At 34.8% G+C, this 15,184-nt stretch overlaps 1 long non-coding RNA gene across 1 annotated transcript; it reads right to left on the bottom strand.

Annotated features, from left to right (window-relative positions):
• Positions 1–1,611: 1,611 nt before the first annotated feature.
• Positions 1,612–2,474, bottom strand: LOC123690515. Its single transcript, XR_006751132.1, has 3 exons — positions 2,216–2,474; positions 1,859–1,949; positions 1,612–1,741 (listed from the first exon to the last, which is right to left on the bottom strand). It is a non-coding gene; the product is annotated as an uncharacterized LOC123690515 (long non-coding RNA).
• Positions 2,475–15,184: the final 12,710 nt, after the last annotated feature.

The raw sequence follows: 15,184 nt of genomic DNA, 5'->3' as shown, positions 1-15,184 counted from the left end.
ACAAAAGCTAGACCGACCTCGGATGTTTCGGAGCTTCAAAGTCTTTTGCTACCTGATAACATAACATAAAAAAATAATACCGATAAGCGTTTAAAAAGGAATTACTACTTATAACAAAACAAACAAATGGTTATGACTAAAAGGTTTACAATCTCTGAATACGGCGGTCACTGCATCTGTGTGAGCGCAACGGCAATATGTTTATGCGCGAGCGACAAAGACATAAGATGAGGGGTCATTCTACGAAATTCTTCGTGCTCCGCGACCGTAGTATAACTTATTGAATCCAATTATTAGTAAACTTTTTAAAAATACGTATTTGCATATATTATAATATTATTTTTAATATTTTTTTAATTAATATGAAATGAAAAGAAACCTAACCGACCTTATTGAATTCAATTATTATAATATTTAGAAATCATATATCATAAAAATTTCTATGAATCTTTTTAATAAAATCTTCGGGGTTGGTTTTTTCTTTTTAATACACATTATTTTTGACAGTTGGCAAAGAAAACGCACGAGTGCGGGAATGGCAAAGAAAAAGCACGAGTGTGTAATAACCCACTTTCCGAACGCTATACGTCCCTGCAATATGCCACTTTTTGAGCAACTGTATTAAAAAAATTATTTTATTTATTTATCTTTAAAGCCTCAATACATGAATGTAAAACATACACATGTTTGCAACGTTTAATTTACTCGAACACTGAAGGTAACCTTCAGAGAGTTACCTAGACGTTAATAATGTAGAATATATAGCCACCATGTTAAAAATAATTAATTGATTTAATATTTAAACGATTACAATATCAAAGTTAAGCATACGGACATCAAACAAAACATAATATGTGCAATTCACACATGGTAGAAGTGAAACCTTCAAAAACAAAGTTTTTATAATTAATCAAATATAAATTAATCATTTTCCACTATCTAAATGTGTGTGTTCTTTAAAAACAGTATATTTTAATGATACATTTTAATTTATAAGTTTAATATAAATCTTTAATTTGGCAAAAACTAAAACAGCGAAAGTTTGAAATTCGATCAAATGAAAAAGCGGCAGTAAAGAGAGGCTGTATAATGCCTCCTATCTCATTTTCTCCCACGTTAAATCTTATGAATTGATGTTTCTGTCTCTCTTTACCGCTGCATCCGGTTTGAAATCACGACGATTCTAAAGAAGTTTATCTATCTCATTTTCTCCCACGTTAAATCATATGAATTAATGTTTCTGTCTCTTTTTACTGTCGCTTTTCCGTTGCACCCGGTTTGAAATCACAACGATTCTAAAGAAGTTTCACTTCAATAAGTCATTTTACAGGCACGTGTACGCATCCATACGTGCGGAACGAACAAGACCAGTTTTTGTGAAGTGTCGATACAGTTTCAAATAAAATAAAATTTGAAACGTAAATAAGATAATAAATAGTATGTAAAATTAATAAAAATGTATATACAACAGGTTTTTGACATACCAGTCACATCCCGCTAAGTCGTGTCACTGAATTAAGGTATGAGTGATCGTCAGCACTTTTATTTAGTTCCACAAACATATAATAAATTTACAAGCTGCATCCAAGAGTACTTAACTATGACACTTACAACAGTAAGAAGTTCCAAGTCCCTCTTGTAGGTGCGTTCCGTCATGAGTAATTCCTTAGCGACGTAGTACGTGACGTCACCGGCCTTACGCTTACACGTCATATCACCTAGCGTCATACGCGACGATAAGCTGGAAAGGACAGTAAAAACATTGCATAAGAATAATTGTAATTCGAAATCTCTTAAGAAAATGGTTAATTAAAGGGTTTTAGTGTCAAAAATAAAGTAATTAAAAATATATGTATACCTATTATTATTCCGCCTACTCAGCGTGTCGCCCGCATCGCTCTCGCCTCCACTCAACACGTCCATACTCGTGGACTCCGAAACTACGTTGACTGAAATATATAAAAATATATGTAATCCCTTTTTGCACAATAATATTATGTGTAAATTAATTTTGAGTTTGAGTTTGAATTAAATCGTTTCCTATGTGAATTACGGGGTATATTTTAGATTTCGTGAATGATTTATTGATATCACTCATTTATTAACGTTAATATCAAGATTTACTTGATATCAAGTAAATCTTGATATTTACGATTGGGATTAAATTGTTAATGATTTGCTAAAAAACTAGAGAATTAAAATAATTTAGAATTACCATGTACGTTCCCATTGATAGCGTCAACAACGTCCGTATGGTTAATTATATCGCTATCTCTGTCTTTCTCATTATTATTTTGTCTCCCTCTAGCCACGCAGCCATTTAACGTCCGCCTCTCCAGAGGTGTGGACGCGTGTAACGGCGGTCCAGAGGGAATTAAATCCGCGCTTGGTGACATACAAAGACTGGCCGATGATATCGTGTGGTCCTCGGGCGATAGTTCGTCTGTATGTAAATAAAATTATTGATTATTTAGTAGTCGGAAATCGTGCGGTGGGGATTATAAATTGAGGGATAAATTTATTCTAAAGGTTTGGGGTATAGAAACGAAAAATAAAATGTCTTGAACAATAATAATCTAACTAGGCGTATATGGTTTGCTAGGTCATATATTAATTTGAAAAATAAATGAGTAATTGTAGTATACGAACTATCTACTAATGCTTTGAAGTTTGTATAATATTTATGACATGCAATAAAATAGGTCTCTGTAAGGAAAAAAGATATTAAAATCATAAAATTATATCATGCATTAAACCTGTAAAAACAAAATGTAAAATAACAAAAACCTGAAAATAGTAATTATAAAATGCAAAGGACGTACGAAATGTACAAACGACTTACATAACATCCCAGCGGCATATTATGTCGAGGTAAAACTCAATTGAAAAAAAACGATTCATTAAATTTTAATTTATTGTTTAACTATCCCCGACCCTGAGGGTAGTGTATTGCAGGGGTACCGTACACTTACATATAAATTAAAAAAACGAAATATAACTATACAATATCATACCGATCCCTCAAAAAACGATAAACTAATGAATAAAATATTAACATTACAGTCTATACGGATTGTACAATCTCCATCGAAAAGTCGAAATACTTAATACTATTCGATTTATTGATGAAAGTTATTGCACTAGCTACCATCTTCACTGACATGACTCGCGCGCCGCATACTTTTATTAATCATATGATAAATCTTAATCACAAACTATTATATAAAATAATTTCGCTTTCAGTGCATTAAATCAACCAATCAACACTTGAGACAAATGAGACAAAAACATTGCAATATGTATTAAAAAAAGATATAACAATTTAAATATGTTTGTGTTAATAAACTCTCTACACACATTCCATTACAACATTTCCTTAAAGTCTATCAGTATACCCTTTTATAACACGAAGTACTGTATAAATAAATGTGATAGAAGTGCGGCGCGCCCTAATCCTAAAAATTGCTTCGGACACTTAACGACTTATAATTGAACACTACACGGTCACTGTGAGCCACATAACACACTTCAGTGCAAATTAAATCTTTTAAAAAAGTGCCAATTTATTCAATTACAGGAATTCTGAAACAAGTCGTAAAAAACCCACAATTAACCGCGAGTTTAAAGATCACAAGAATTAACATTATTAAATAATATAAATTTTTATCTACTATAACCACATCACATTTCCAATGTCTAATTCATAACAATTTGTCATTGAGGCGAGTTTTAGACCACAGATCATATTTGACAGTCATATTTATAAAAAATCATGTAATATATCTATCAGCAATACAACGCAAACAGTACGAAAACAAATTCTAATACAGTTGAGACAGCTTGTTCTGGGTATCTATAAATTAAAGTCTCACTATAAATGTATAATCCAAAACTCGTCTCAGAAACACATATATCTAAAAGAAAAAAAAATACATTAAAACGTACATCCTCTAACTAGTTCTCGATAGCATACAGCACACCATGCCAACCTAAATTGCCTTCGTCTAACTACAAATTTCACGTCTATAAGGTACACAATAGCCTGAGGATTAATTTATATGGATATATTAATTCATGGCATGGCATAGCGTGCAAACTATTCACTTTGTAGCAGTATTATTTTAGAATTCGTTGCATTCCACGACTACAAAGTCGTGTAGCGTTATATTTTTTGGATTGTATTTGTTTAGCCATATACATATATAAATAAATCAAATCGTTCATAGTTTTTTCTACTGAAGACACAAAAGAGAGACACACAGAGGCGCCACGCCTTTTAGGACTGAAGATTTCTATATTTGTTCTGTGATCATTTCTGGCAAGTGGGTGCAACCTTATGTGCGTGCCATGTAAAATACGCACATAGATTAAGTCCATTGCTACCAACGTACCAGTACCTACTCTCCTTGCATTTAAAATACAAGCAATAGAACTGAAATCATTCTTAGTACAACGCAACAAATATATTAATGTGATAGAGCATTTAGCATAACCTGTTTCGAAAATATTTGAATCGAGAACAAGACTTTAATATAGTATCCAATGAAATGAGAAGACAAAATAATACTGCTATTAGGCGTAATGGTAACCGTAGTCTTTTAAATACAGAAGGGATTTGTAAACATCACATACGATTCAAAAAACAATAATCTCGCCGTTATTATAAAGCGTTTGTTATCAGTTCCATATGTTATTATAGGATAATTGTATGGATTGAAACTAACACTGTTCACATTTGCCGGAGACAATGTGTACCCTTCATATGTTTTGTTTTATAATTACCATAAAGCTATTTTTAAAGAACAAAATGAAAATATTGACATGCTGTCGATATCATGTTAACAACTGCAATTTTTAATCGAATGTATTCGATATGCACAATATTATGATCAGGTATAAAATAAGGTGCAAAAAATACTTTAGGCTTTCAAAGTACACATTGTCTCAACAAATACAATTAACAGCGGCTACAACTATACGATAATTGTTTATAATGTATTACGATTTCTCTAATTGTTAATATTACCTATATACTTTATCAGTAAATGGGGGGTGTAGGGGCAGCGTGAATTTCCTAATAAAATTCTTAAACTATATTAACTTTCTTAATGTTACTTTCGTTAATTTTTAATGACTGGTGAAGCGAAAATTTACTGCGTAATTGAAGAACGTAATTGCTTCATTTATTTTTCGCCATACAAACAATGAAAGAACGCCTAAACGACGCTTGTACCATATTCATTCAAGTCGCGCATGTCTTGACGTGAACACGTGAAATGGAACGTCAAAGTTGAATAAAAATCACAATAATTACACAACATTATAAAATGAAATCGTTAAAGTATCTTATCTAAATAACATAATCGTTAGACGAAATAATTTTTAAAATGACTAGATTAACCCATAATCTCTATATAAATGTATATTTTTACAATAAAATCGCGTTCTGATGTCATCGAAATAATATAGTTCGATGATTACAGTGAGCCCAATGTAAGTTTATATTGAATTGAACAATTCACGTTAGTCCAAAAACTAATATTGTGATTGAACCATTTCATTTCTGTCGCGTCTGTATTTGCAGTTAGCACTAACAAATGAAATAACAACAGCGGTAGGGCATTAGGACTAACGAAACGACAACATTATAAAACTTCCACCACGCCCACTTAGATAAGTTATTTTTTAGTTTTAAGTTGAGTTATATAGCGAATTTTTGAGCAGACATTGGCACATCGTTCATCTATCATATAAATTATTATTAAGAGTATTGCTGTAGGTATTGTGCTGTTTTTATAATTATCAAAATGATTTGAGCACATTAATTAAGAAACAGAATCTGTGCGCATTAATCAAACTGAATCACAGCCTCGAACTCTAAGTATTAGGTTAAAATAATAATAAAAGTCGGAAATATTTGGCACTATATCTTAGTATTATACGATGGGTACATACCGATATTACTGAAAAAGTAGAAAAAAACTATTGGCACAATAAAATACCGATTCCCACAATACTCTCATTCCACGATATACCACTAAAATTATTAAGCTAGGTAAAGGTACCGTAAATTAGTTCATGCATCGATTTACTCGGGATTAACGCTAATATTTAATAAATATCAAAGTCACAATGTAAATGGTAAATATTAATAACAAGTGAAGTAGAATTGAATTACTAAAAGTAAAGGTTTATACAAGGCCGAAGTACCGAATAATGGATTTACACTCAATAGGGAGTCTAAAGTCGCGTCTAATCGCGCTCATCGTCCGAGCAAAGAGGAGGCGGTAAAGTGGACACATCGAATTTCTGCTCAGGGCTGTCGCTGGAAGCCTGCGAGTCCACGTAGTGACTGGAATAGAACCGTTCCACGTTGTTCAAGCTAAAGCGTTGGTCAAGATCTCTAGTAAAGCGCTGTTGACTAACTTCACTTTCCATGTCATGCTCGAATTGCGGATAGCATTCTTGCGTTTGAAAAATGTCTTCCTCCTCATACCGATCTGGGTAGGGACTACCTCGATATGCCTCGAATTCATCTTTATCGTGAGGTAGATCAGAATCTGAGTAGGCGACAGATTCGCCGCGCTCCAATAAGTAGCTAGTAGATTTAGTCATCTTTGGAGCCCGTTTAATAGTATCTACAGGATATGCGTAATCATCAGAATCGTCCCTGTCACTTTGTTCGTTATAATATTCAGACCTCATCTGATGCTGGCCAGAAGACTCACCAAGCGATTTATCCTCAGATCGATACCCACCAGCTGACTTTACCCTTTTTAATGAGGATTGACGGCTGCTCTTATTAGAGTATGAAGCCCTGGGAGGACTATCCTCAGGTACAAACGGTGGCTCTTGAGAATCGAGATATGGGTGACGTAGTCGTCCCAATCTATCGAACCTTGGGAAACCCATTTCATCTTCGTCAGCAGAAGAACCAAAACCTTGAAATTGTACTGGTGCGATCGGAATTGGAAAGTTTTGCTGATCATGAGGCATTTTTATAAATAGTATACTCATGTTGATCTTCATCGTCGGAGTAGCTTACTTCTTGAACGTCATAATTTTGGGAATCTGCCTTTGACAGCTCCGAGGAACCAGATTCGACTTCTGGAACATAGCTGTCTGAGCACTCGGAGCTCTCCATCCTTCGTAATGTGTCTTCAACTACTAAATATGTACCTTTTAGTTTATCACTTTCAGAGGAACATGGACTTTTTGAATCTTCTTCCAAAACATCTTGTATTTTTTCCTGCCTTCTACGCGTAGTGACTTGCTTCTTTCGCCTAAATGTCTTCATTCGCTCGCGTGGATCCCGAATAACATCCAAAGAACTGTCAGTATCATTCCCACTTGGAGGACTTTTCAAAGAAATATTTCTTACAAGCAAAGACTTTTTAACTGGTGCTTTGATTGGTTGAATTGGTGGAGATTCTGAACTAAGGCTACTCGAATAGTAAGGAGAACATCTCGACAATGGAGTTTTTCCAGATCGTTCAATAGACTTCTTCTCTTGAAAGTCTCTATGTATGGGTGGCAATTCTGGAACTGCTATTGCTGTTCATGAAAAGACCAACTTTTAGGTTTACTGCGATATTGTTGAGAACTTTTGTATTCCTTTATTTGATTTTTCGACAGTGTTTTATCGTCGTAACTGGCATGTTTAGACAAAGGTTTATATTCAGATCTGATGAATTGACCACTCGTTTCCTCCCGGATTATATTCGAAAACTCTTGACTTTGATATCGTTCGGTATGTTTGTCTTCTTGGCTATACAATTGCGAAGGCATATCAATGTCAATTTCGGATTGCTGACCATAATACGGTTTAAAATCACTATCTTCACTTTGACATCTAAGCGTGGGCTTTATAAATCTATTAGTTTGTTCTTCATAGCTAAGGCTTTTGGGAGGAGCTTTAAGAAATCGCGTTTGTGATAGGTCATAAGAAGAGGGATAGCCTTTCAATCTTTGGTCAAGTTCATACTCATTGCATAGCCTCCGCGTCAACACGTATCGTTTCTATAAATTTAATACTTAAAAATTAATATAAACGGAAATAAATGTGATTATCGATTTGTGTTATTAAGGAACTATCTTGTGAAATATTATCAGCCGCTAAAAAGCAGAAAAAGTCCATATTAGCTCTTTTAGGAAGAATAAAGTCCAATAAATTTACCTACAATCAGATATATTGTGGATACATAAAGTGATTAGTGCAAGGTCATTAGTGTTAAAGTGAGTGCGTGACTAGAAATACGATTGTTATTAAATAATAATTAAATTAGTCATTGACCTTCACGTAAATTAAGTTTTAAATACTATAAGATATATTCGGATTTGCCGTCACGGACGCCGTAGCTCTGAGAAGAATGAAGTGATTTAGTGCAAGGTCAGTAGTGTTAAAGTGAGTGCGTGACTAGAAATACGATTGTTATTAAATAATAATTAAATTAGTCATTGACCTTCACGTAAATTAAGTTTTAAATACTATAAGATATATTCGGATTTGCCGTCACGGACGCCGTAGCTCTGAGAAGAATGAAGTGATTTAGTGCAAGGTCAGTAGTGTTAAAGTGAGTGCGTGACTAGAAATACGATTGTTATTAAATAATAATTAAATTAGTCATTGACCTTCACGTAAATTAAGTTTTAAATACTATAAGATATATTCGGATTTGCCGTCACGGACGCCGTAGCTCTGAGAAGAATGAAGTGATTTAGTGCAAGGTCAGTAGTGTTAAAGTGAGTGCGTGACTAGAAATACGATTGTTATTAAATAATAATTAAATTAGTCATTGACCCTCACGTAAATTAAATTTTAAATACTATTAGATATATTCAGAAGTGCCGTTACAGACGCCGTAGCTCTGTGCATAAAGTTCTTAACGCATTGATCAACTGAAGCCAGTTCGATTCTGAGCGAGCACACGTAATTTTTAACTTGCATTTTTTTACTTTTTTCTTCTATATATAATAAGGAAAAAAGGGAAAAAATCAGCTAATAGATAAAATGCTTAAATGCATTGCATGCTCTAAAGACCTAGACATAAGCACGCAGATTCAATGTACGCAGTGCTTTAGAGGTTGTCACAGTAAGTGTACAGGAATTACAATGGAAGAATCAAGTGATACTTGGATATGTCCACCTTGCACGCGAAGAGGACTGCGCTGCCCTGATGCATCGCCTGAAAAGCAGCAAGCCTCCTCGCGGCGTCATAAAAAGGATCTAGGACAAAGCGACAAGCACTTGTCAAGGGATGACTTACAGAAGGTAATTACAGAAGGAATTAATCAGGCAATAGACACTAAACTAGGTTATATACAGAATAAGTTGATCGAAACTCTAAAAGCTTCTCTTATTATGGAGTTGCGAGAAGAGATCAAGTCTTTCATTGTTCCATTCGTTGAAGAAACAAAATCTCTAAAGGAAGAATTGACTGTACTTAAGAATTTTTTTTTTTTTTTTTTTTTTTTTTATTGATAAAGATTGCCAACGCTCGGCACACTGATACATTTGGTAAAAACAAACACAAAATACAATTTTGAATGTGATGAGCAATTAGAGGCAAACATGACATTCATTTAGAGCACATACAAAAATCAATCGTAACAATTTTTAAACAAAACAAACATTACAATAAAGAAACAATTACAAAAAACTAAACCAAAATCGATTTTAAAGTGTGAGGGGAGCAACTCTGGATATCCAGACCTAACTTGTTTATCAGAATGCTTAATCTGGACACCGGAGAGCTTTGACCAAAAAGCGTCCTACGGAAAGGAGGGACAAATGAAATAACGGGATGCCTAGGGGATCGAGAGGGTACATGAATCTTAAATTTAGAAAGAAGGTTCGGACAATCAATCTTATTATTGAATATCTTTGCTGCAAACGATATATCAATAATTTTTCTGCGATTCTCCAATGACATCATATTAAAGTGTGCCAGCCTGGTTTCGTACGTTGGCAACTTTTTTTTCGAGATGCCACTGGAGAAAAGCAGATGCCACAGTAACCTCTTTTGTAATCTCTCGAGTCGTAGCATGTGCGTCGCATAATGCGGCCTCCATACAACTGAACCATATTCTAGAATGCTCCGCACGAGGCTATTGTATAATAGTATTTTTGATTTGATGCTACGAAATCCTTTCGTATTTCTTATGACAAAACCAAGCATTCTAGAAGCTTTCTTAACTATAAAGTCTTGGTGTTCTGAGAACGTTAGCTTACTGTCATAAATTACCCCCAAGTCACGAATCACTCTTTCCTCTCGAAGTACTACGCTACCTATATGATAGTTGTGAATTAAAATATCCCTTTTTCTTGCAAAACGAATAAAGTGACACTTTCGGACATTTAGCTCCATACCATTAGAGACACACCATGAGGTCACTTCATTCAGATCAGATTGGAGCATCGAGCAATCATCGGAGCTACTGATAACACGGCAAAACTTGAGATCATCTGCGTACATGTACTCCTTAGAATGCTTAAAACAAGTTGTTAAATCATTTACAAATATATTAAATAGTATTGGCCCTAAATGAGAGCCCTGTGGTACACCGGAGGATATTTTATGTATTGTGGAGCTAAAGCCGTTAACGACAACGAAAAATTCGCGATTACTTAAATAGGATTCAATCCATTTAAGAAAACGCGGTGATACGCCATAGCTAGACAGCTTATTTAAAAGTATAGAGTGAGGAACTCGATCGAAAGCCTTGCTGAGGTCTGTATAAATCGTATCAACTTGGAGACCACGATCCAAAGCATCACTTAGGAATTCAGTATACTCAACTAGGTTAGTTGTGGTTGATCTACGTTGCATAAACCCATGTTGTGATAAAGCAATTAACTGTTCAAAGTGTTTATAAAGATAGGGACATACTAGAGACTCAAGTATTTTAGCAAAGGAGGAAAGAATAGAAATGGGTCTATAATTAGCAACTAGCTCTTTTTCCCCCGACTTATAGATAGGTACCACTTTAGCCATTTTCCATTTGTCCGGAAAAACTCCTAAGTTAAGAGATTTATTATAAATTGTAAGTAGAGGTTCCACCAAATACTTAGCACATTTGCGTATAAAAATGGGCGGAATATCGTCTGGGCCAGCGCCCTTATACTCGTCCAAGTGTGTTAGTTTCTTAAGAAGATTTTCATAATTCAAAGCCGGCGGACACAAGTAAAGAGCACTATTATCAAGTTTAGAAAAAAAGGATTTCTGTTCCTTGTTATGCCTAAAATTAATGTTATTACTAGGAGTATATACAGTTTTAAAATGAGTGGAAAATAGTTCGCAGACTCGGTAACCGTCAGAGGCAAGAATGATCTCTTGAATTGCAATGCCATGGTAGGTGAACTGAAATCTCAAATTGGGAAGCAGCAACAGTGGAACCGGATGAACAATTTAGAGATTGTAGGTTTACCTCAAACTAGCAACGAGTCGACACGGTCACTAATGCAAAAAATTCGCAAAACATGCTGATGTGGATTTGCAACCGGGCGATATTGAATTCGCCAATCGTATACAGCCGAAACAATCTATGCCAGGAAAGCCAAAAACAATTGTGGTGCGTCTCAGATCTCGCGACATTAAAGATAAAATTTTGTCTGGTTTAAGAAAACGGCGAGGAATTCAAACATCTGACATCGGATTGGTTGGAAATTCAAAGAAATTCTTTGTAAACGAGCACCTGACCCCTGAAAACAAATATCTGTTAAAAAACGTTAAAACACTGGCTACGGCCAAAGGTTACAAATTCGTTTGGGTCAGAAACTGTTGCATTTTTTTACGCAGAAACGAAGAGTCCCCAGCCATTACAATAAATTCGGAGCGAGACTTATCAAAAATTTCTTAAAAATTTCCTATTCCACTTCCCATCTGTATTTTTATATTATCAATTTTTTTACGGCATTGTTCGTGTATTCTCCAGTAGTTTTAGCAACGCTTTGTTTTTTGATTTACAATTTAACAGCAATAATAATACAAAAGTCGAGGTCTTCCCGCCGTAGTAAGAATATTTGCGTAAACGTTGGTACATTTACATTTTTCTTTAAATGTCTGATAAAACCCTAACCATATTTTATCAAAACGTGCCAGGCTTGCGGACTAAAACGAGTGAATTTTGTCGTAATCTACTCTTGTCTACTTTTGATATAGTTCTAATAACGGAATCTTGGTTAAATGATAAGTTTTACGATAGCGAACTCTGCGGGGGTAACTATACTATGTTTCGGCGCGACAGAACAAAAGAAACATCACATAAAAAATATGGGGGAGGATTATTAATTTATATATCTCGTAAATTGCAGGCATACGAAAGACCTGAATGGAACTGCACTAATGTCGAAACTTTGTGGATAACTATACCCGAAAATTTGCTTGGAGCTAATGATCGGCGTAATCTTCACATCGGATTGGTCTATATACCTCCCGATTCTAAGCAGCCACAACGACTTATGACGTTTATTTCCTCGTTCAGTCATATAATTGAATCAAACGCAAGTGACAACTTCATAATTGTTGGTGACTTTAATCTTCCTAACATTAGTTGGTCTCCCTCGGGACCTATTATTTTAAAACAAGGAACGACCCATTTACAAGAAATCTCCGAAGATTTTATAAATAAGTTACATTCTTCTGGCCTGACACAGCATAATTTTATTTCCAATACTTGTAACAACGTATTGGATTTAATATTGAGTAACGTCTCTCTAGATAGTACCAGAGCTGATATAGCATTGGTTAAGCCCGATATGCATCATCCCTGTTTGAGTATAGATGCAACTGACTTACTTCTACGCAAAATGTCTCCAAAAGTAGATCTGAAGTATAATTTCTACCGCGCTAACTATAATGCTTTTTTTTTTTTTTTTTTTTTAATGAGGTGGAAATGCACTTCTGCAGGCCCGCATCAAGAATCGAACTTAACGCGGGGACTGTGGGGCTGGATCTACACTCAAAACCCTCTGCTATTCAGAGGGGTAGCGAGACCCTACCCACTAAAACCACCTCAGCCCATCACACGCCCTTAAGATGGGCCCTCGGGGTTCGAACTATAATGCTATCAATCAGGAACTAAGCAAGGTCAACTGGACGCAGCTTCTAAATGGAGATACTATTGACGAAGTAACTGCAAAGTTTTACGATATTCTGAATAAAATTATTGTAAATTATGTCCCAATGAGTCGTAATACTTGTAATAATAAGTACCCCGTGTGGTACTCCAAATCTCTGATACATGTTATCAAGGATAAACTAAAAGCTCACAGACGTTGGAAAATGTATAAGAACCCGCGGGACTATGATGAATTTTCATTGTTACGTAGTAGGCAAAAGCGTTTATCCAAAAAGTGCATGCTATCTTATGAACAGCATATACAAGATAGCATGGCTAAAAATCCTAAGGCGTTGTGGTCATATTTAAGAAATAAGAGGCAAGGTAAATCTGAGTACCCAAGCATGCTAGTTCTTGGCGATGTTTCATACAAATCGGAGCCTGAGATTTGTGATGGTTTTAACAAATTCTTCAACAGCGTCTTTCACTCTCCCAGCGATACTTATGATCTACCTGACCTACCCGAGTCAGATGTTATATATAACAACATTTACATAACGGAACATGATGTCTTTAAAGCTATAACAAAATTAAATATAGATAAGGGTCCAGGTAGTGATGGAATACCTGCAGTTTTCCTACAAAGATGTAGTAAGGAACTTGCAACACCACTATCATATATCTATAATTTGTCCCTTAACACATTCTGTGCATTTCCTTTAAAATGGAAAGAAGCACATGTCGTTCCAATTCATAAAAAAGGCTCCAAAAATAAAATTGACCACTATAGACCAATCTCAATTCTTAATTCTTTTAGCAAACTATTCGAAAAACTAGTCCATAATGTTATAAGTCCATTAATCTCTAAACAACTACCGGAACAACAACACGGCTTTACTAAAAATCGTTCAACTATTTCTAACTTAACTATTTTTACTGACTATATACTGCGAGGCATGGATGAGGGCGAACAAATTGATGCTATCTACACGGATATAGAAAAAGCTTTTGATCGTGTTGATCACATTATCCTTTTACATAAGCTTTTCTCCCTTGGAATACGTGGCGATCTTTACCGATGGATAAAGTCATACATAACTAACAGACGACAAGCAACAGTAATATGCGGGTACAAAAGCATGTTCACTAACATTACATCAGGAGTACCCCAAGGGTCAATACTTGGGCCGTTATTATTTAATGCTTATTTATACGATATAAAATACTGTTTTCACTTTTCCAAACATCTTATGTTCGCGGATGACAAAAAAATTTTCTTAAGAATACAATCTATAGATAACTGCAATCAAATTCAACAAGATCTTAATAGACTAGAAATATATTACAAACAAAATAAACTTACAATAAATATAAACAAATGTAATAAGATAACTTTTTCACGTAAAAACAAAAAAATACAATATGTTTACAAAATCAATAACATCCCCATTAAACAAGTAAAATTAGTTAAAGACCTTGGAATATTATTAGATGAAAAAATGGGTCTATCAGAACATATCGATAACATAACAGGCAAAGCGTATAAGCAGTTAGGGTTTGTCAAGCGGTCATGCAAGACATTTCAAAATATAAATTGCATAAAAACCCTTTATTTTGCATATGTCAGAAGCGTGCTGGAGTACGCAAGTATTATTTGGTCTCCATATTATGTAAAATACAAAAAAGCTGTGGAAGGTGTGCAAAAAAAGTTTGTCAAATTTCTTTGTTACAAGGGGTATAGGGGTTTTGATGGTTATACTGATTCTTGCTCATATTTTAATTTAGACTCGCTAGAATATCGACGGAGTCAGCAAGACTTGTTCTTTTTACATGCTATTCTTAATGGGCGGATAGACAGCCCCTATTTGCTATCATTAATTACATTTAAAATTCCTCCTGTGTATGCGACAAGATACTCAAAATTGTTCAGTGTGCCTCGTACGAAGTCGAATTACCTGCGTAATTCTCCAATGTTTAGGGTTATGTCGAATTATGACAACCATTTTCAAGACATTGATATCTTCTACCCCAATAAGAGAGATGTGAAGAAGTGCCTGGAGAAGCGGGAAGACTCCGATTTTTTTTTTAAGTAGCTGTTTTTTTTTAAGAAGTAGATATTAATAAA

Source organism: Pieris rapae, chromosome W, assembly GCF_905147795.1.
Source record: "Pieris rapae chromosome W, ilPieRapa1.1, whole genome shotgun sequence".
Lineage (NCBI taxonomy): Eukaryota > Metazoa > Arthropoda > Insecta > Lepidoptera > Pieridae > Pieris > Pieris rapae.
This window is presented reverse-complemented; position numbering and strand designations above follow the sequence as displayed.